Source organism: Anolis sagrei, chromosome 1, assembly GCF_037176765.1.
Source record: "Anolis sagrei isolate rAnoSag1 chromosome 1, rAnoSag1.mat, whole genome shotgun sequence".
Classification (NCBI taxonomy): Eukaryota; Metazoa; Chordata; class Lepidosauria; order Squamata; family Dactyloidae; genus Anolis; species Anolis sagrei.
Window position 1 is genome coordinate 239,309,547 of NC_090021.1, and position 24,126 is coordinate 239,333,672.

At 36.0% G+C, this 24,126-nt stretch overlaps 1 protein-coding gene across 9 annotated transcripts in view; it reads right to left on the minus strand.

Annotated features, from left to right (window-relative positions):
• Positions 1 to 24,126, minus strand: part of PPP6R3 (protein phosphatase 6 regulatory subunit 3) — a 67,893-nt gene that overhangs the window by 39,195 nt on the left and 4,572 nt on the right. For 3 of the 9 annotated variants that reach the window (XM_067462579.1, XM_067462577.1, XM_067462575.1), the window contains exon 1: positions 122 to 180. The exons of 1 other annotated variant lie outside the window; for it this stretch is intronic. The gene's annotated coding sequence lies outside the window, so the exon portion shown is untranslated. Of the gene's footprint in view, positions 1 to 121; positions 181 to 16,221; positions 16,374 to 24,126 lie in introns of those variants that run through there. 5 more of the 9 variants (XM_067462581.1, XM_067462578.1, XM_067462576.1 and 2 more) reach the window with 2 other exon arrangements.

Genomic DNA, 24,126 nt, shown 5'->3' on the forward strand with positions numbered 1-24,126 from the left:
CAAACTGAGATGCTGTTTCAGTTTAAAATGGTATTTCATTGTTTATTTTGTATACAGTGGGCCCACAATTTATGGATTCAGCCCACTATAGAGTCAAAGGTAGTTAATAAACAATACTGACCTGCATGTACTGAATTTTTGAGAGACTGGAAAAGCTTGCAGATAATGTGAATGCAAGGCCTGCAGAAAGAGAATGCAAGGCTTGCAACCTGCCTTACAAATCCCTATGAAAAATGACACAGGACAACAACAGAGATAGCAGCAAGCACTGACTGTCAGGCACTCTATCAGGCATGTATTCCTCAGACTCCCCTTCCACCTGGGAGTCCATCAGACTTCTTAGTCAATCTTCAAACAGCTTCCACAGAGACATACCAGTTGGTAAGGTGGGGCTCTTGCTCATTCGTTTGTATATAACCATTAAGTGCCGCCAATTGCAGGGCAGTGAGAAGCTTTGACAGGGACATGGTAATTGACAGCAACGATCCTACTCAAGCCAACAGGCACACTACCACTACTGCTAATTACCACATCCCTGCAGAAGCTGCTTGAAGGCATATGTGGGTGGCTGGTGGGCTACCCGAAGATGGAGCCTGCCGGTATACTTGGCAACTGGGGCCTACCGATGCCCTCACTGTTGCTCCATGCAATTTTTAATAGGTTCTCCAACATTCATGTATTTTGGTATCCGCAGGGATGGTAGTGATCCTGAACCTAATTATTCATTAACAAGGGTCCACCATAGAATGTTTACCCTTTGCCTTTAGTTTAAGATTTTTAAAAGCTATCCGACTGTTCATATTATTAGAAAAGTCACATGAATTCTGTGGTAGTTACTTCCAAGGAAAGCCAGTTTAGAATTTTAGTCTGGACTATAACCAAATGAATGATAGAGGCTAGAACTACAAATGGAACATCAGATCCAGGACAGGGTAAATGTCTCATATGCCTGTTTCATCTTTTTCAGAAAGACTGCCAAGCAGCAGTCATGGGCACTGTCATAAATATCACATCAAGAAAATGGCTAGTGTAAGTAAAGCTGCTACTCAAATCCCAATTTAATGTATTTAATTATCTTGGTGGCTATGCCCAGCATTCTCTTATATTTTGTCATACTTTTTAAATTAAAATATTGGTCTGTTTTTTAACTTACTTGGACCCCTCCCCCCACCCCATTTTGAAGTTTTAAACCTCTGAACTGTTAAAAACCATATTAAATCAATTACCAGCTTTTCTCCACAAAAAGAGACATAAAGGCATACTGCAGGAAAACTGTGCACACCAGATTATATCTGTGCAATATAGTGATTACAGAGGTAGACTGAGACTTGAAGGATACACAATGAACCACAAACTCAGTGGGTGATGATGGAACAGTTACTGTCACTCAGCCTGACCTACAGCCTAGGGCTGTTATCAGAATAAAGCAGGAAGGAAAGGAATCCTGAATACTGCCTTAAGCTCACTGAAAAAAAGATAGGATACAATTTAAAAAGATAAAGTAGACACTTGCCGTGCTTCTGCAGTGGCCACATGAAGCACTTTCAAAAATATAAATTGCAATAAGCAATGGCCAACAGAGGGAACATAAAATCTGTGCGTTCACTCTGACCATAGACCTTAAGGGGGTAAAATCAACTCCACTGCCATATATATGTTAGTTATGTGATCCACCACAGGGATCAGTGATATGAAAGTGCTGTGATGCGAGGCTCCCAGGGGGAAAAAAATTAAACAGTGCAGGCTAATGTGTAGCTACAACTGAATTTTATGGTTCAAGAAGTCTGCAGAGCTTTTGTTATCTTCACACTGCTAAGTATGATCTTATCTCCTGCCACCGCTCAACATCCACTGTCCTTTTCAGCACACCTTCCTGAACTGAGAAAGATTTCTAGGCATTGTGAGAACTGGGGTGGGGGGTACCTTTGGAATTTGTTTTTCCAGAAACTACTTTGAAGTACCTACTCTAGCCAACAAACCATGCAAGTAATCAGTAAATCTGAGGTATCTGAATTCAGTTAATTATTACAAATGTAACTCTTCCATAAATTTCACACATCAGAAGTGCTATGTAGAGGTTTTTCAAAACGAGTCACAGGTCAAGAATTCATTTCATCGTATCACTGGTCTAAAATATTTAGGAATACACATCTCCAATTATTTTACTAAGCCTCAAAAACTTAATAAAATGTTACAATAGAACAAATTTAAAAAGATATAAATAAAACAAGTCATCTATTTTATGGTAAACCAAATACAGTTCGCTGAATAGTGGAACATTTTTGATAATCACAGTGACAATTTTTTAAAATTATGTTCTGCAAACTCCAAATTGAAATTGCTACTTTTAAGACTGTAAAAGAATTGATTCTAGTCTGTGGCAAAGCAATTGTCAGGCATTTCCCCATTTCATCTTGGAGCAAAATACAGACACTTTTTTATTCTGAATCAGAGAAGACATTTCATATTTCACAATTCAATTTGTAAAACTTAAGAATGGAGCAATTACCATTTCAGTATTGGCAAACTCAACTGGGAAAGATCAAATAAGACAAAGACAGCTGCCTACTGCCAGATTACATGATAAACGAAAGAGCAAAGATTCATGACCTCTTTAACTGGGGTTCATTCACAACAAGAAAGGGTTACTTAAAAACTCTGTCTTATCGTGTCAGACGGAAGTACTAAGTGTATGATTACCAGTTTAACCATATGAAAGCATATAGAAACCTATGTTAATGCTATAAGGACAATCGTCCCTGGAGAGAAAATAATTTTAAGATGTGGGGAAGTTGTATTAGTATGCACTTCATGAAATGAGCATACTTTGTAAACCAAAATTTCCAATTGTAAATGTTTGCTTATGTGCCACACTGCACTAATCATTTGCACACATATCAAAGAGGTTTGCAGTTTTCTTTTGTGTTACAAACGTTTTATGAAGTTAGGTCAATGACAAATATAGCATAATTTTCCTAATGATTTACCTAGGCTATAATCACACATGCATGATTGAAATAGACATCATATTTAGAATATACATGCATTGTTTTATGTCAATTGTCCAAAGATCAATTTCATATTTCTCGTCTACCTCATACGGGACCATACAATCACCATTCAGAATTTTTCTCAAATTCATAAGTAAAAAGTAAACACTAAACTCATTTGTTTCAAATCACTTGATGGGATGGTGTATCTTTATCAGGAAATCTTGAGGCATTATAATTACTCACTCTGAGCCATGTTGTGGGCTTTTAGTTCAAGGCACTCCATTAGGTTACATTTTGACATCTAATTGCACCACTACAATTATAATGCAGGAATTGACAAAGTGCAGCTCTAACACTATTATCTGGCCACAAGGTTGGTTTTGCAGCCTTTGGTTCCTCCAGAATGCACAGACCATCTTTTTCTGGCCAAAGAAACCTTCAATTCACATTTTAAAGCCATTGTAGGACTTCTTGCACACTTTAACATTTTATCTAACTCAGATACTCTGATTTTTTTTCTTGGTTTGGTTTTTGTTCAGTTTTTTTCCCCCAGGAACAGGCATATCTGGTGGTCCATACAGAGGGCCCCCATGGCAGAAAACTAGCCCCTGGACCAACTGCATTTGGTCATCCCTGCTTTTAACGTTTGGCAATGATCCAACAGAAGAAGCAGATCTTTGCTTGTAACTATTTTTCAAACTACGCAACAACACAAAATGTATCTGCGCTGTTGCAGAGAAGATAAGTTGTGCATGTGTATTTCGTAATATATATCTGTTTTGGGATGAGCATAACACTTTTACAAAAACATTTCTTTTCTTCGGGAGGGTGAGAGGAGAGAGACAACATCAAGGACAGGAGTATTGCATCAGTTGGGAGAACCAGAATCTTGACATTAGCTGACAAGGACATCTCCCTTTATTGTAAGCTAAAGTACACTAATGTGTAGGTGCTGTACCATAACTTAGTAATCAAAGGAATAGCCCTTCTGTGCTATGCAAAGAATGGGAACCAGTTAAATGCAAAAACATCCTGGTTATGAACTCAATAGTCTAGTAACTTGCCAGTCTACAGTTTGGGCAAGAAAAAGTGATCCAATACAGAAATATTTTCATCCAAAGATAGATCAGTAGGCTAATGTATCACCAAGAGTTTACTTTTAGTAGCATTTTTCTAGGTATCACTACAGAAGGTATACTAGAAACATTGTTTTGTAATGCTTCTCTCACTTTTAATTCAACAAAGGAGCCTTCTTACCATTTTCATTATTATTATTTTGTATTATTTATGACACACATTTTCCCAGAATGGAGGCTCAGGATAGTCCAGAGCAATTAAAACATATTGTTAAAAACACACCACGATTGTTGAAGTATGTAATTAAATGCAATTGAAAAATGTTAACAAAAACCTATCTGATAAAAAAGAAGAAGTGCAACACTTCTATTCAAAGTGGCAGGCCCTTGGATGCTGCTGGATCCCAAGCTATTGGCTGCTAGAACTGATGAGTTTCCAAGCATAAAATACAAAAAGAAACAATTGTAACCAATCAGCACAAATATGGTGCTCATTTCTGCTTCACTAAGGGGAGGAGCCACAGTATTTAACATGCTCTCTAAATATGCTGAAGGCACCATATTCTGTCTCATCTTGGAAACTAAGCAATGTCAGTCCTGGTTAGTTCTTAGATAAAAGGATGCCAATGAATACCAGGTACTTCGGGCAATATTTCAGATGAATAAACTGACAAAACCACCGGAGTATTCCTTGCCCAGAAAAATACTACAAAATTCATAGGATTGCCGTTGTCAATGTGTGTATTAAAGGCACACACACACATTTGATAAATAATTTCCAAAAGCCTGCTTGTACCCAAAAAAAGGAGGTGGAAGATTTTCACTTGCCAATGAAAGGACAACTATAAGAAGGGAACCTGTTACCCTAGGAAAGCGGCAACCATAAAGGAGGCCCTCTCTCATGTTTTCATAAGACACAATAAAGAGGGTGGCAGGACCTTTTCAAACCCAGGAATAAAACTACTGATTCCTTTCTTCTATTTCTTGAATCAGCCCAAAATAGCCATCCCTCTGTGCTTTCAAAACAAAATGTATGCTTTTGAACTTGGGCACCCAACATGTTCGCTCTCTATCCATCACTCGGCATCTATCACACAGCTGCAACATCTGCTCAGGAAACACTTGGCTCTCTGCCATTTATCATGATCTCTGCAAGTCTTCTTTCTTACCTACTCTGGATTTGAACACACCAAATACTTTATTTTTTTTTATTTTAAAACAAAAAATAGAGGAGCTATTCAATTTTTTAAAAAGTACTGTGATTACACCACTGTTAAATCATGAGCATGCAGATAAAATATAAAAACAGATTATATAAACCACTGGTAAATTACTGGCAAACGTAAAACAACTGAACAGCTGAATAAAAACAAAGCAGGTAGTCAATTCACTACTAAATGCATTTTTGTAGAAGAGCTCACACTTACAAGAGAAAATATTACAGCTTTGGTAAAAACATGCAGTTTTTTAAATATAGTTTCTCTTTTATTATCGTTGCTTCTTAATACATTTTCATCACATTATTTACACTTATTTCAGTTAGGTGCAGATATCCATAAAACTTTTGTATAAACTTTTGTAAATCCTATTATTAGTGTTCACAATTATTTCATTTGGTGCAATTACATGTAGGACATTTTGTATCCAGCATTCCTAGGTGTTATTCATTTCTTTGGTTTATATCTTAAACATTTACATATTCTTTATCTTATTAACATTTACTGCTAAGTGGACAGCAGAACCTACTCTGGCTCCTAATCCACATTTCCAGGGTCAGAGTTCCTGAGTCTCTTGCTTGAACTATCTTACTGACTCATATGCCCAGACATATCTGCTCTCCTGGAACACTAGTCAGAAATTTACATCTCCCTATTTTTAATCAGCAAACCGTGATGCTCAGCATCCATTTTTGTCTCTCTATATGCATTAGTAAGAACAGTGTGCCAGCCCAAGTAATAGAGTTAGTATTCCAACCAATTATTCTCGGGTATACTGTGAGCACACCATGCCTATGCAAGCAGTTCCTGTATTTCTGCATGTGCAAACTCATGTGGCAGAAATTCCTATGCATAATATTTCCAATACCTATTATTCATTCCAGCTAGCACTCCTCTCTTTATTCTCTAGAAGAGAAAACTAGCCATCCCTTGTTACCAAAATCAGTGAGTGCCTAGTACTATGTATTAACAAGCCCTGAAATAAAAGGACTATATTTCTTTTCTAAAGATCATCTTATCTTTAAATCATCTCCTTATGATTAACTTTTGGGATCAAATCCTCAAATCTGGATCTTTCTCTTAAAGTGCCTTCATCAATTCGATACTTTTTCAATTACTTCATGGCTATTTGTGACATCTATCGTACTGCTTGAAAAACAGCCATTAAGTCAATAAATAGCTGGATTGGTGGATTTGTAATCCATCTTTCTTAAGAATGCATAAAGACATAATCCACAGACCAGACAATGTCATCCTTTCTACGAAGGCATTCTCTTTTCCCAAGAACACTGAACAACAATGAAGACATTCCGGATTTCTACTTTTTTTTTTACAAAGCACCAACCCATACATATATCTTCACAATCTATAATAAGTACAGTCCCCCTGTCCACTGAGGATTATCTGTGCAGTGGACCTTTGCTGTCTGCTGGGGTTTCATTTCAGGACCCATCGACCCACTTCCACTATATAACAAAATCCATGGATGTTCAGGCCCCATTACATACAATGGTGTAGTAAAATGATGTCCCTTATGTAAAATGGCAAGGTCAGAGATTGCTTTTTAGATTGAGAGAGGGTATTTTCAAGCCACTGATACTTAAATATGTGGATATGGCAGGTTAAGTGTAGTCAATGCATTTTTCAATACTTTTTGCTTCATTAATATCATCAGCTAACAAATAATTTCTACCGACAAATAGCAGTGGGTATTAAATTCAGAGAGACTACACTATCAGAAAATGTTGGGACCACTTCCTAAAGGTTGTCATCGCATCTGTGACATCTCTGCTGCTTAAATGTTATAAACTCAATATCAAATGGGTTGTTGTAGGCGAAACGTCAGGAGAGAATGCCTCTAGAACATGGCCATATAGCCTGAAAAAACCTACAACAATCCAGTGATTCCGGCCATGAAAGCCTTCGACAATACATTCAATATCAAAATTGGTACTGATGCTCTGTTTGTTATTCTTCATTAATAATTTCTTTAATTAATGTTTAAAATAATTAGCTCCAAATATATTGGCCCCCTTTTATTTTAAATATTTCTAAATAATTTCACAGGATATTAAAGCAAGTAAAATACACCAAAATGTTTCCTTATGATCACTATACTGTAGTTCTAGAAGACTGCATGACCTTTTAGTTCCCAAACTGTCTCAACTGTCACTAATTTCCTGTAAATAACTGTGTGTACCTCATTTCAGAGGTCTGATTATTTTCTCAAGCTGTTTTGGAATGTATACCTTAATCAACAGACAATTAGTTTCAAGAATGTCACTTTTCAGGTTTAAAATTAGCATTCCTTTCCCAAATGGGATAAGCATGCGGGAGTGGAGAGGAGAAGGACAGAGTTGTAAGAAAGGTAGTAGAAAAGAAAGGTTTTTTTCTTGTTCTTTTTCTTGTGAAGCACAATGTACAGTGATGGCACTATAAAAATTGAGGAGGATTCTTTCTCTCTTGGGAAGGTGAACTAACATATGACTTGCAAAGCAATGGCCTATGTCAACCCTACTGAGCACGTTTTCAAAATATTGTATTTTACTTCAGTTAAAAAGAAATATTTTTCACATTTCAGAATTAACATTACAATGACTTTTCTTCTTTCACATTCTTGAAACAAAACATTTATTGTAAAAAGAACTTACAATAACCCGTTTTCAAAACTACGTTATCAGCTCTTCAAGAACACATTAGGTTAAATTCTCAAAGTGTGGTTTTCAAAATAACTCAAAGTTCTTAACTTGTCAAAATGATCCATCAATGTTGCGTAACTCACTTCTTTCATAATAAATGCTGAAGTTAATCCACATTTTAAACAGTAAAACAATTTTAGAACATTAGAATTCATGACAGTAATTAACATTTCCTCTGCTAGATTTGGTAAATCCGGAGTCCAAAGGAGCAGGATATGGAGTAGAAGAAATGTATCACTTGCTTTCACTGTTAGTCAAGCTAATCTTATGTCTTACTTTGAGAATAGTAAGAGAGCAAGACTCTGGAAACTCAGCAAACTTAGAAACAATGGAAACACTAGGACTGGAGAGAAATGGAAGAAAAAAAAGAAAAATAAGGCCTGGTATCAAGTAAAAGGTCAGAGGAGTGGTGTGTTGGCATTCATGGTCCTTTAGGCCCAGGGGGGGGGGGGGGAGTCATGCTTCCCATCTGCAACTATCAGTCTGCCTGGTATCAGAAGGGATGTGTAGTCACTTTCTCAAATTGGGAGTCCCCGGTGGCGCAGTGGGCTAAACCCCTGTGCCGGAAGGACTGAAGACCGACAGGTTGCAGGTTTGAATCCGGGGAGAGCGTGGATGAGCTCCCTCTATCAGCTCCAGCTCTTCATGTGGGGACATGAGAGAAGCCTCCCACAAGGATGGTAAAACATCAAAACATCTGGCCGTCCCCCGGGCAACGACCTTGCAGATGGCCAATTCTCTCACACCAGAAACAACTTGCAGTTTCTCAAGTCGCTCCTGATACGACAAAAAAAAAACTTTCTCAAATTCTGCTCTGACTGATTGTTCCCTGGTTTTGCTGTATAATACACGATATTCTATTATACTGGGTAGACAGCAATGAAATTCTTTGTTAAAGGTTGGTATTTATTGTTCCTCATATAGGACTAGGAACTTGCATAAGTGAAGTTTTCCTCAACCCCACCCCATTATCTCTTCTTTTGGTTTCTACTCCTCCTTCCCTTCACCCCACTCTGGTTTAACAGGTGGTTTGACAGGTGAGGCAAGGGACTAGAGCCAAAATGTGGAACTAAACCAATTGTTTCCCCATCTCTATATAAAAATATATTCCATTGACATACATTACGTGGGGTTGCCTCTGAAGACAGCTCAGAAACCTCAATTAGTACAAAGATCTGCAGCCAGGCTGTTAATGGGAGCTAACTATAGGGAGCACACCACCTGTTACTAAAATAGCTCCACTAGCTGCCTATATATTTCTAGGCCTAATTCAAAGTGCAACTTATTACTTACAAAGCCCTGTACAGTTCAGGTCCAATCTATTTGCACAACCACGTCTCCTCCTATGAACCTGCTTGGGCCTTAACATCTGCTGGGGAGGCCCTTCTCATGGTCCCACCTCCATCACAAGCACAGCTGCTTGCGGGGATGACGGAAAGGGCCTTCTCAGTGGTGCCCCCCCCCCCCCGGCTCTGGAATGCATTCCCCAAGGAAACCAGACTGGCTCCCACTTTAACAGTTTTCAGGAAGGAACTGAAAACATGGCTATGGAAGCAGGCTTTTGGAAGTGATTAACCATAATTTTAACCGTTGGAGTTCAAACAGAATTTTAATTGACCCTAGTGCTCAAACTAGCAGAAGCAGATCACATGATATTTACTCATTTTGAGGTTTATATGTTTTATGTTTATATGCTTAACTTTCACATAGTTTTATATGATTACAACATTCTTGAGTTATGTTCCATCTTATTTATTATGACTCAGTTTTAATTCTGATTATTGAAATTGTTTGACTTGTAATGTAATGTGTTTTATTATTATTTTTACTGTTTTGTTGTAAACCGCTCCGAGAGGGGGATATAAATAAAGCTTCTTTCATTCATACATTGTACTCTTTATTTCTTAAAAACCCACTTAAATGTCTCATTAAGTTAAATGAGCAAACTATGTGCATGATGCAGCATAACTGCTGAACTAAGTGAATGTGGGTGTAACCAATTTCTTAGATAGGAAACCCCAGGGAGCCTACATAGCACCAGAACTGAAAAGATTTTCTAAAATCTAAGTGACATACAAGAACCTGCTAATTCAAAAAAAATATACATAAGAAGAGCTGAAATATATTTTGAAGTAGTAAATATGAACACAGAAAGGAATGAGAGCTCTAAGAAATGAATGTTTTAAATTTATGAATGTACTCATAAAATTTCAATTAAAAAACATATTGCAGTCTGAATCCAATTGTTAATCCCAACTAAAACAGACTCACTGAATTAGTTTCTACTGTTACAGTCAATCTACTCTAGCTGGGCATAGGCAACTGCACTTTCAAGGCTGTGACCCAATTTTCACTCTTAATGTTCCCTTGACCAATTTTTGTTGATTTTCTGACTATTACAAAAACATACACCCTTGATTTTAAACACATTTTTCAAATAAGATGTTTTATTAATGCTGTAAAACCTATACACAGTAAGTACTGAAACGTTTTTGTCAAGATAGGGACTTCAATAACAGCTTCTTTGAATGTAGGCTGCTAACAGAAAAACACATTCTTAAAAACTCCTGATGTATATTTGTCCAAAAACAATGTTCTACTGGAGGGGAAGTGTTCCTCTTGTGCCTTCCCAGAGAGGTCAAAACATTGTGTGAAGACGATCACAATTCCCAACTGTGGAAAACCCTTCCTTTGAAAACCTATCTGACATCAACTAAAAACATGGCTACTTATTTAAGCCTTTAGGCCTAGATTATGTATTTCAAAATGCTTATAACATGTTTTCCAACCAATTTAATATTTTAAACTTCTTAACTTGTTAATATTTGTGATATATATATAAATCTTTTTAAATTATTTTGTTTTAAATTGTTTTAAGCTGTTAATATTTATTTTATTTGCACACCATCCTGAGATTTTGCAATAGAGATGGGGATAGAAGTATTTTTAGAAATAAATTAAACTTTAATTTTTAAACAATGGCATACATATTTTTTCTTACTTCACAACTGTATTTTCCTTTTATAGTAGAGAAGATCTCTATCCTAAACTGTATATAATAATGAGCCTGAAGCGTTACAGAAAAAATGACATTTAAAATAGTTTTACTTTTTAATAATATAGTTGTCTATATAAGATCTGATCCTAAATTGTATTCTGCCTGAGTAGAATAAGCCAATTGAATCAATAGGATATCTATCCATTTTGACAAACTATTTAACACTTGATTCAATTGATTTACTTAAACTGAGACTAGCAATAAGATTCAAGCCATAATTCCTAAATTAATCTCATTTTTATTTTTTAAATACAGTACTATTGTGGCAGCAGTCAACGTTATTCTTGAGTCTGGCTAGAAGGAGTAATAGCTTCCTGCAAAGTTCAATCTGCCACAATTTGTTGATCCAGCCAAATTATTGACAACTTTAAATTAAATGACCTTCATTCCAGTTTGAACCCACACACCATCTAGTTGCAACAATTCAGACAGTTGCATCACGATAAAATTATCCTCTCATTTATTAATCTTTACTGTTAACAACTGCAATGTAATTACACAATATCATGGAATATGGGTTTATCATTATACTATGCTTGTATTCTGCTGCTTCTATTCTCCAACTGCAACAAATGCCAACTGTCCTCTTGCAGTTATCTCAAAAAAGCCATTAGAAAAATATATCTTCATTATATTAACCTGACTTTCAACTCATTCCCTCACAAAATGAAGCAACCTGGCGAAAGTCTAAATACAAAAGGAAAAATTTTATATCTACAAATTCATAGTATCAATGGATATAAGATTTTTTTCCCCTAATTAAGCTTTAAAACTTTTGGAAATAGGATTCCCTATCATGAAGTAGAAATTCTTTATCGCCTATAGTACCAATGATGTCGAACTTTTCTGAAGTTGTAGGCCATCATTATTCACTGGTTAGATATCCATTCACAAGTAAAATACAACATTAAGTTTCCAAATGTATTCTTGCTCATCTAGTCTCACAAAACTACTCAACTGTTTATTGTGTGACTTCAAGTTGTCTATCGACCTATGATGAATACATGAATATCACAGGGGCTTTTTTAGGCAAGATGGTTTAACCAGTTCCCTCCACTCAAATATAGCCTATAGTCCCCAGTATCTATTGACAGTTTCCCATGCAAGAACTAATCAGGGTTTGACATTGCTTATTTGTGTGAGCATTTTTTTAAATTTCTATTTCTATTTTCATCAAAAGGACAGGTGATAATCTTATTATACTATTCAACAGGCATTCCTACAATTTTTGAAACCATTATATCCATGCTCACCTATTCCAAATGGAAGAAAAGAGCTGGTTTACAAAGTGTGAGGTGCAATATATGAAACTGGAAACAAGTCACAAGGAGCGGGCTAAGGCTGGTCACAGTTACACACACAAGTCTACGTTAAGTGCACATATATCTCATTCTGGATGGACTAGTGAGCTATTCTCTAGACCTTTGCACCCCAAAGTCCCACTTGGAGCTATCAAGTCTGGTGAGGTTGCTGCTGCTTCGTAGCAAAAAGGCAGGGAAGACGAGACAATTTTATTTTTGTATCTGATGGGTAAGAAAATGCGAGTGTTCTCTACCTGTGTTGCAACTTCCCCTCTCCAAGCTGAAGCCAGATGCTTCTTCCTACTGCGAATTGCCTTCCCGCCGCTATATAGTAGAAATGACCCCTCATAAAGGTTGATAATTACCATAGCAAAGGAAGGCCTCAATGCTTACTGGATGTAGGACATTATATCATCTACACTCTTTTCACATCTCTGTCAAGTTTAATCACGGTAAAGATCAACTAGAGTCCTCAATCAGGATCTGAAATCAATGGCAATGTAGTTATTGCTTGTCTGTAATTTCCTCCTATAGTTAACAAACAATTTAACCTTCTATGGTTAACAAACAACCTAGTATTGGATCTATAATAGCCACTAATATTTACCATATATACTCGAGTATAAGTCGATCTGAATATAAGTGAGGCACCTTATTTTACCACAAAAAAACTGGGAAAATTTATTGACTCAAGGATAAGACAAGGGTGGAAAATGCAGCAGCTACTGGTAAATTTTAAAAATAAAAATAGATACTAACAAAATTATATTAATTGAGGAATCAGTAGGTTACATGCTTTTGAATATTGAATATTTTGAAGATTAAAACTGTAATTTAAGATAAGACTGTCCAACTCTGATTACCTAAATACTTGAGTATAAGACAACCCAAATATAAGCCAACCCGAATATAAGCCAACCAGGACCCTCACTCGAGTATAAGCCGAGAGGGGCTCTTACAGACCTAAAAAAGAGCTGAAAAACACAGCAAATACTCGAGTATATACAATACCTATCAACAACATAGTATTATTCTACTGCACTCAATATTAAAAAAGGAGAGGACAATCCAAAGGCTTTCTTATACTTGATTAATGCTATATGGCTTGCATTACTTCCATTTTTCTATAGGCTGAGCATTATGAAGCACTTCTGAAAACAGTATTCCTGCAAATGAATGCATCCCATCTCTTAAGTTATAGTATATATATTATTCTCAAACTCATTAGAACTTCTGAAAGTCTTATATCAATTCTTTAAAGTGCCAACTTCATAAAAATTCAAATTTCAATTGCCTTTAACTACATTTCTGGTTTTGCTGGACTTTCGACTTCCCACAAGTTTCACTTGTATTATTTCATTCAGGAAAAAATGGATACTTTTAAAAACTGGAATATTAGGACTTTGTCTATTATTTTCAATCAATCAATCTTTCTTATGGTCCAAATACACAATTTGCTCAGAAAGGAAAGTGCGCAACAGATTCATAAACTGATAAGAATCTGGACAAGTGCAATGTTAAACGCATATGAACAAGAGTAGACTTTGTCTATTATTTTTATTTTAATCACCAGAAAACTATCCTGTCCCTACTTTAGTTCTGCACATTATTTCGGCCCTTTTATCAGCTACCTCGACACATTCGACAATAGTATTCCCTAGCCCCTGTTCATTTGATTTCTGCACTTTCCATGGGCTCCTTTTAGAAATTATTGCACTTTCCATGGGCTCCTTTTAGGAATTATTAACTCAGCTATGTTCCCTTTATCTCAGCCATATTGTTTTATGATGTTGTTTATGACTGTGTTTGTTTTATTATTTTATTTGATTGATTTTAATTGTGTCTCAGTTTTTATCTGTAATTTTTGTGCTTGTCCCTTTGTTAGCCGCCCCAAGTCCCCTGGGGAGATGGTGTCGGGATATAAAAATAAAGTTATTATCATATTATTATCATATTCAAATCATATTGTTCTGTATTAATTAAATATTACCTCTCTGAAATATTTCCATCAAATCAGTTATGAAAAAGACTTCATGGGCCAACTAGTCCAACCTTCTGCTCAATGCATGAGCTCCAACTAAAGCAGCCCCAGCAGATAGCTGTACAGCATCATTTTGAGGTTCCTTTGTAGAACTGCTCTTACTATCAAGTGGTTCCTTCTAATGTTCAAACAAAATCTTTGGCTGTAAGTTAAAACCATTGGTTCATTTGGTCCTACTGGGCCTGGGGCAACAGAGTACAGGAAATATAATCCAATGCAATGTGGTAAACTGACAGAAACTCTTATCACTGAATAAATCACACCAGTGATGAACTCCAGTAGCTTCCAATCCATTATCAGGCTTTACTCAGCATGTTGGTGTTGAATATTAAATAAGGCCAAAATGACCTTGGGCCAATGTTCTAAAATAATACTTTCTTCTGTACATATATATTTGTTTTCCAAGATAAGAATATCAATTCCAGGCATTTTTAAAGTGAGGCATGGAGATATTGTAAATAGCACCATTAATACAGAACAATTATATTATTCTGCATTAATGAAATATTGCCATTTTGTATGTCTTAAATTGATTTTAACCTTATTTTTACCTATTATGTAATTGTTGTGTTTTACAGTGTTTTGTATGTTTGAGCATTGAATTGTTGCCGGCTGCAAGCTGCCCTGAGCCCCCGCTTCAGGGGTTGAGAAGGGTGGGGTACAAATGTTTTAAATAAATAAATAAATAAATGTTCATCAAATCAGTGTTGAAAGGAGCTTCATTGGCTATCTAGTGCTTCCCTTGTGCTATTACTATTCTGAAGGTTATTTATCTCACTATTTTTAAATTATATGTGTCTTGACAGAAGTTACTTCTTTGTGCAGATATTTATTTATTTATTTATTTAAAGCTTTTATATCCCGATCTTCTCTACCTCCATAGAGGAACTCAGACCAGAATCTAAAATTGTGCAGATAGAATCTAAAACTTAAATAGGTAAGAACATAAGCTCAGAAGTGCATTGGTTCTCCTCATCCCTGTTCAAAACGGCAGATGAGAGTATCTTGTTAACATAGCCCACATTCACACATCACTAACAAGACAAAAATACCAAATAAAATGGTTTTTACAGTGTTTATATCATAAATACTTCAAATAATATTAGTAACAGCAAATGTGAATATAAACTACTCATTTTCACTATATTAACATTTGTATATTAACATACAAATATGTTAAAAATGTGTTATTGTAACTACATGATAATAATGTAATAATGTTCTATCTAGTTTTAATAGCAACACTAAAGTCCTCTAATAGGAGCAGGTGGGAGGCCAGTTGCAAAGTATGTCTACATGCAACAGTGGTTTAAATCATGCATTGCTTTTGCCCATGAAAAACTATCTCTAAATAAAGGAAATTCAGTAACAGAAGTAAACTTCAACTGAAGGCAAACATTTTTCACACAAAGGAGTTAAACCTATGCAATCCTATTCAATCAGATTTAGTATAGTGAACATGCACATGACTTAATCATGGATTACTTCCCAGCAACTCAGTGTTTCAGTTCCTGTTCCAAAACAGGTTTTAAATGCCAAAGCAGGTTATGTGCCATTGATGTAAGTATAAACTACATTCACAACTTGCAATATCAATGATATTTTGATTCCAAAGTAATCTAGTGTTGCAGATAAAGCATACCGTTTAGCTAATGGCCTAACAAGACACACACACACACACACACAAAAGCAAATGTAGAAGAAAGAATAAACAAATAAGAATATATAGGGCAAGAACTACACTACAGGCAATTTCTAAAACATAGTACATTGAGCCTGATTTGAAAAGCAAACCTAAAACTATTCTATGTAAAGGAAAACATTGTCACTTCTTACCTGTTAACAGAAAAGTGTAAAAAGAAAAGAAAAATCTATTCTTTTTGGCTCCTTGCCCATTACAGGGTATCCTGGCAACCGCAAAATCTTTCAATCTACAGTATTAGCAGATTTATCAGACTGAATTAGGTTAGAATGAAGCAGATTTCTTCCTAAAAGAAAACACAAGACAATTATTAATGTCAAAACAATATTTAATTAACTAGTTGATCTAGAAACAGAAACATAAAGTGGCTGTTATTGGAAGCTATTTGGGGCATGAGAATAGAACAGATCAGGATATCTTCTTCCAGTGTAACACAGGGAAAGTGATATTTTGGTGGAACCAATTGTGCATTTTTTTCTTAACAGCACAAAATCTGGATTATTTGTGAACATATGTTACCAATTAAAAACAATTGTTTTCATATGTATGAGATATTTCTTTAATTCAAGATGCACTCCCCCCCCCCCCCCCCCATATAAGCATTTCTAAGATAGAGTGCATCTTAGAATCATGGATTCTTTTTAAATATGTAAATAAAGCTTTCTTATGTTGATGGTACTGAAATTAGTGTGCAACTTACAATTGATGGGGTATTAGAATTGAAGACATATGATAATTTTGCACCTGAGCGCATATACACAGCCAACTGGAATATTTCTATTTCAGCACTGTATAGCATAGTGACTCATATGACAAGATATGAAAACATTTCATAAAACAAGGTTAAAAATAGACATATGGGTTATAATATTAAATCCAAAGTTTTCAAGATCTCCACAACCCTTCATCAGGAAAAATGATGAAAAAACAGGGGAGAAGAGAAAAGAAAAAGAGGCAAGCTCTTAATCAGATGTTATCTTAAAAGTTTATACCCTCATGGTACAAAACGTTGTGATAGAGGGGAATAATCAGCAGATATTCAATCGTGTCTCAATCAAGGCAAGTATCAGTATTAGGTTCCATCTAGTGTGGACAATATGATTGCTGGAGAAAGTTTGAGCCTTCATTATAGTAAACATAAGTAACACCAAAATAGCTTTAAACAACCACATAACTGTAATTTCTTAGAGCAGACATCAAGTACATACACCAACATGTCATGTAATGCATCTATATTAGCAACATCATTCCACATCAGTTCATAGGCATCAAAAAGAATTTTGGACATTACTTGCACTACCACTTGCTTGCACATCTGGTAATAACCACCATACCTTTGATCACAAACAGGATTAAAAAGATGCATTTCTGAAAGAACGCACAACTGGTCAATTGTACTGCACCACAGAACTGTGGTGGTAATCCATAGCGAACACAGAGGTTTCTACATAATTCAGTGAAATCATACCTATGCATTTAAAGATTTGAATGGTCAACTGTTTCCAAATGTTTGCTCTCAACTTGCCTTTTTCTGCAGCTAATCAAAAGCCTTCTCTCAAAAGAAATTTCCATCAATAGTTTCGCTTTACTTAGTTTTTGTTTTTATTGATCATGTTTAGAAAAACTTTCAGAAGAACAGGCTTTAGGATTTTAGACAGTGTGTGATAAAAAGGATGTACAAATGCAAGACTGCTCTTCAAAGAAAAGGAGCAACAGGCTTAACAAGTCAAATATGAATGATGCATACATATTCCGAAAGGACTATCCCATTTCTACATTTTAACATATATTATTTTGATTTTGTACTTCTCTGCTGAATGTAATCAATTATGTTTTCATGGATAAATGCAGAAACTTTAGTTATGAAAACAACCCCCAAAACCAAGGTCAACATATCAATATAGGCACGACACCTATTTTTAAAGGAACCATCCCCTTTTCTGGGTAGAATAGCAACAGCTTAGTTTATCCCAGGTCTGACACAGCACCACTTCTGGCCTTTTTAAAAGGCCTAGTTGGGAAAATGGCGACAGCTCTTTGGCACTTCCTCTCAAAGGAACATTTTTCTGGAATTGACTATATTCTTGTGTTTTGCCACTTTACTCAAATGAGATGGCACTTTTTTTTGATAATAGTCAATACTGTATCATAATTTTTTATTAAAAAGAGGGGAATCATGAAAGAACATTTTCAATGTCTGGGTGGGAAAATGCTGGTGGCCTGGGATACCCAATCCCTCAGGTGCCTTTCCCCTCTCTTCAGAATGACCCTCAATGTATCCAAGGGTCATATCAAAACCTATAATTTTGGTCTCAAAACCTGCCATCAACTTATGCATGAGGTCAACTCATGCATATATGGTAGCTATCCAAATGCTGACCACAATAATCTTTATCAGAACTATCACAAGAGTTCATGATTACTTGTTTTCCAAGTTCTGTATTCTTTCTTTCAATACTGATTTGCTTGGAATAGAATATCAAACACACCTTATTTTCTTTTCAATGAATGTTACATTGTGGTCTATAGTGCTGGTATCTGAGCCATCAGTTGATCCCTGGGGAATTTCCAGAAAAAAATAGAAACAATTTTAGCTAAATGGACACATTGATGTTATTATAAAGTTGTGACATAATTGCCAGTCATCTATATCAGATTACTTGAGATGCACTACAGACAGTACTTTCCATAGTTGCTGGAGACTGTAGCTCTGTAAAGATGCTGGCAGTCAATTGCAGTTCCCAAAGTGTTTGGGATTATGCCAGTTTACATTTGTAATATAAATGCTGCTTGCACTGTTAAAAAAGAGTTGTACTTGTTAGGCAATTTTGATACTAAAACTGTTACATCTGCTTAACATGGTTCAAATAGAAAAAGCTGAAGACTTATTAGAAAAGGCAAAATGCTTTTGATATTTTTCTTCATGATTTAAATGAAGTCTTCTAATAATCAGATTATTTAATTTCAATCCTAATGGGTTGCTACAGCTACTAAATCCTCTGTTTGTAATGATGTTCCTAGGCAGCAAGAAAGCGCTATCTGTTGTTTGAACTACAGAGCCTTCTTATTGCCCAGGAAAATAGTTCAAATACTTCTCTTCAGACATCCCCATCACATGCCTTACAAGCTATACCTGGTTAAAATAGAGAGATTTTTGAAATGAGAGATATCAACTCATATGCATTTGTGAAATTAGATGTCACAGCCAAGTGAGCTTACTTGAAAAATGAGCCAAATTAGATCATAACAACTTGCTAACAAATTTTTCAAAAATAAAATATAGTGGGAACTGCAAACTTAATCTGACTAGATGTGGGAGTAGGGGGTGCTTAGACATTAACAGTCTACAAGTAAAGGGCTTAAAGCTAACACAATACCTGTGCTTTAATTAGATTTGCAGCCCCACCGCTGCATTTTTTTAAAAAAAAATACACACACACATACACACATCAATAATGGTTTGTTTCCTAATATTTCAGCTTGGGTCATCAATGACCATAGAATTTCAGCAGCAAATGTCAACAGTTACTGGTCAGAAGAGTATTCCTTACATGACCAAATATATACACCTTCAACTTTTGACTGAAATTTTTAACATAAATAGTTGGACAAGAAATATATATTTTTCATAATCTGTCATATTTTAATGTATGAACCTTGACCTCAAAAGCCAAATTTTCCTCCTCGATTCTTTTAAACAGAAAAGCAGCATCAAATGCAGAAATTGGAATTTCTGCCCCATAGTCTGAATCCAGGTACCGGATATTCTCAACCATACTCTGCCCCATCTTCCAGCACCAGCCAGTACTGTAAGAGGAAACTTAGTCTTCTCTCAATCAGTAATGAGAGATAAAATGTAGGGTTCAAAACATTAGAGAAAGGAAGCTTCTCTGTAGCACTGGCTCTGACTGGAAATCCAGCAGATTCCCTCACACATGATCCATTCAACTCATGGCAAAGCAATTCCTGTTGGGCACCATTGCTATCAGGATATTACTCATGCTGGTGACTGAAGAAATAACTCCTACATTGCTGTCATCCAGATCTTTCAACATACAGGACAATATGCTAAGCATCTTGCCATATGAAAAGGAAGATAAAGTAGGTACAGGGGAAAGGATTAATTATGCCAAGGGAGAGGCTTCAGGAAGGAGAGAGGCTTCATGTCAAACAGTCTGCCAGACCTGTGCCAATGAACAATTGAGCTTCTGTATTAATGAGACAACAAACACATAATTTAATGTATTCAATAGCATGCCAGATTCTATTTTTAAGACATTATTAGAGATTCCCACTTATTTTTTAAAAAATAAATTAATGTTTGCTTTTAAATTACTGAATTTATCTGCCCTCACTAACAACAGGTTTTAATAAAATGATCAATATAATACTTCCTATAGTAGAAAATATTTTGGTCATATTACTGGAGGAGGGGGCTGCTTTGAATGATTCTGTGGTACCAAAAGAGGACAACTAAAACAGTCAAAATCATTGCTTAAGGTTCTCTGTAAGTGGCCACGTGTGCTGGTCATATGTATATTGTCAGAGAAATTGCAAGTAAATTATCCCCTGGAAATTAGGAACTGGTCAGACATCTTTAGAAGACAAAAAAGTGACTCGTCACTCTCTGAATGAAAAGGGTCTCTTGCTTGTAAACATGTTTATGTTGTGTGCTCTCGGCTACATTCAGCTTATGTATTTGTAAGTAAATCAAAATGTTATGTTTCTTGGAGGGAGTGATTTCTCCCTCCATAGCAAATTAAACTTGATTATGGGTTGCACCTAAGGCACGTCACACCACTCAGGGAGGTGTGAGACATGTGGGCTTATCAATACTCAAATCCCACAAAGAAAACTCCCTGAAACTACAGTATCTTCATTCGCCAAATTACTATTGGGGCTACCATCACTCCTGTGGCATGTTGGGAAGACCGAAGAGCATTGTTTCCCTTATATTGGATTTCTCTAGATAACAAAAATTGCATTGGCACACCTGCCTCCTGCAAAGTAAAAGTGAGAGATGAGGAACACTCCTCTATTCTTTCAAGCCCATGAGCAGTAGTGAGATTGGTAGGACAAAAAGAGGATCATTTTCTCAGACTTCACATTGATTTGCCCCAAATCCTCTTAGGCAAGGAATATTCAGAGGTGGTTTTGCCAGGTCCTTCCTCTGAAATATTGTCTACCACACCTGTTATTTATTGGTGGACTCCCACGCAAGCATTGACCTCATAGAATGAACACAGAATGGAAACAGAATGAACAACGTAGTGAAGAACAAACAGTATTCCTTCCACTTTCACAAGCGTTAGGGGTGCTTGTAGAAAAGCAGAAAAACCACATCTCTAGGTCCTCCAGGACAACTATGGTTTACCTGAACTGAAAGGAGAATGCAGAATTCTGCTTAAGGGCTTACAAATCTTAAGAGTTCTCTCTAGGTCCTCCTGCTTGACTATAGTCAACATCCATAGAATTGCAGTGGAGAACCTAGAGATGCCTAAAGACCAAATCCATGGAAAATCAAATCCACAAAGCTTAAATCCGCAAATGTGGAGAGCCAACTATACTCCCATCTCCCTTTGTCCATATATAAACGTGGAACATCTGCAAAGGAAAGCCTTCACACTTTACTCATGGAGGAATTGCATCATATGCAATGTCATAGTTGTGGTTACTCACTGTAGCCTCATCTTCACTAGTTTTTTCAAGGAAATACTTAAATCACCCATAAACAGAATTTTATGGCCATATTAAAACCAGGTTTTTAATCTGCACACCTACTGAAAAATAGCAATTATCCCTATTTGGCATCCCTAGCAAATTCAAAGAAACCTTTTCACGTGAGTAACAGTAGCAATTATTTTTCCCATGTAAATTAGGCTGCTGAAACAAAACAGAGAAAAACAAGAAAAAATAGTAAGAAAAAGAGTTTATGCAGTTCAATTCTGGTACTAAAAAAAAAAATCCGAAGTTCAAAATGTTCATAGAGGCACCTTGATGTTTAATTTGGAGTATATGCTCTTGCACCTAACTTTGCTGCTGGAACTTGAGATTTTAGTGATATAAAACAAATCTGACAAGCCTGAAGTCTGCCAACACTATCCCTCTCCAAGATTTCAGAAACTGGGATCATTATATACAGAATATCCATTTTGTTGCAACAACACTAATACAATTATCTTTTTGTTTTTTAAAAAATCTGGTAGTTTGTTCTGTTCCTTGTGCAAGTAATTTTAAGAAGTATTGGAAAGGCTACTTTTCCAGGAACTCAAGCAAATCTGGACTAAATAAAGAACAAACAAACATATTGGAGTTGTGAGTAATTAAATAGTTTGGCATAAAAGATGACATAATTAACAGATAATTAATATACATTATTTATTTTATTTATATTCCATGTAATCCTGTGGAACACAAGAAGCCAAATATAGGATTATCAGACAATTTCCCAGTTAGGCTTAATGATCAAAAGAACTTCAAGAATTGTCGAAGGCTTTCATGGCCGGAATCACTGGGTTGTTGTAGGTTTTTTTTCGGGCTATATGGCCATGTTCTAGAGGCATTCTCTCCTGACATTTCACCTGCATCTATGGCAAGTATCCTCAGAGGTTGTGAGGTCCATGTAGCCCAAAAAAACCTACAACAACCCAGCTTCAAGAATTATTTTATTAGCCCATGTCCTTGCACCCAATATTCGTGGTTTCTCAAAGATTTTCAGAGGCTTCCAAAATACTCTATAAAAACCTGCAACAGAATTTGGAAATATTCTGAAAATTCAACAAGATCTGCAATGCTTGAACAGCCTGTTTTTCAATGAACATCAGAACAAGCTGGCTGAGATTTCTGGGAGTTGAAGTCAGTTGAACACCTGGAAGGTCAAAGTTTGCCCATGCCTGCACTACAACCTAGTATGGCCTACCTTTTAAGCATATACTATCCCAGGTTCTTGTATTAAAATTTCTGATTTCAACCTAAATCAACCTACTGTAACAATATCAAGTGTTTATGGAAGAGCTGTAACAATATCAAGTGCTTCTCTTACACCTTTCCCTCACACACTACAAACTCTCATTTTTAAGTAACAACAAAAGCAATTACCAAAAGGGCATTTCCTTAGATTAGTATGAAACGTATCACCTTGAGAAAGATCGAAGAATCACAGAATGTACAATTATGGATAAATCAACCAATGACAAGCCTGCTAGGAGCTACATATGCGCCACAGATTTTGAGTTTTAACTAGTGTGTGTAAATATAAATATATTTAAGTTTCACAAACACAGAGATTACAGATTTATTTATTTTTTTAAAAGGAGGAAAAATAATCCAGAACAGCCTGCTATGGTGAGTTCAATAAACAAGCTAGTTGTTCTGATTCACAATGGGCTGGATCCAGCAAAGGCTTTAGGCAGAGCTTTATCACTGGATGTATAGGGAAGAGACAATTGGCAGGTATTCCTTCTTCCCCACCTTGCCCCATTTCTCTGATGGAAGCATTTCAAACAGAATGTTATTCAATTATTCCACCAGCCAAAAAAAAAAAGGGGGGGGGGGAAATAGTGCAACCCTTTATATTTGTGAAGAGTTGGTGCTACTCATTTGTCTAAAATGCATTTTAATTTTGTTTATGTCGGCCTGACTTTGTCATTGTGGTGAAAGTAATCTTAGACCACATTACTATTACTCCAAATAATTCCACATCACTTTTAAACTAAACTTATATAAAATTTATGGTTGGTGCATTCAATCTGTACCATCAGCCTAAGTCTTACACTTTATATTCTCAAATGTAAACTTGGCCACTAAGTAAAAATTGCATGAGAGGTTAGAAATTCCTAACTACAGTAGAGTCTCATTATACAACATAAACAGGCTGGCAGAATGTTAGTTAAGCAAAAATATTGGATGATACAGAGGAACTAAGGAAAAGCCTGCTAAACACCAAAACATTGTGTTTTACAACAAACTGACAGCAAAGGCAGTTCAATACACAGTAATGATATGTAGTAATTACTGTATTTACGAATTTAGCACCAAAA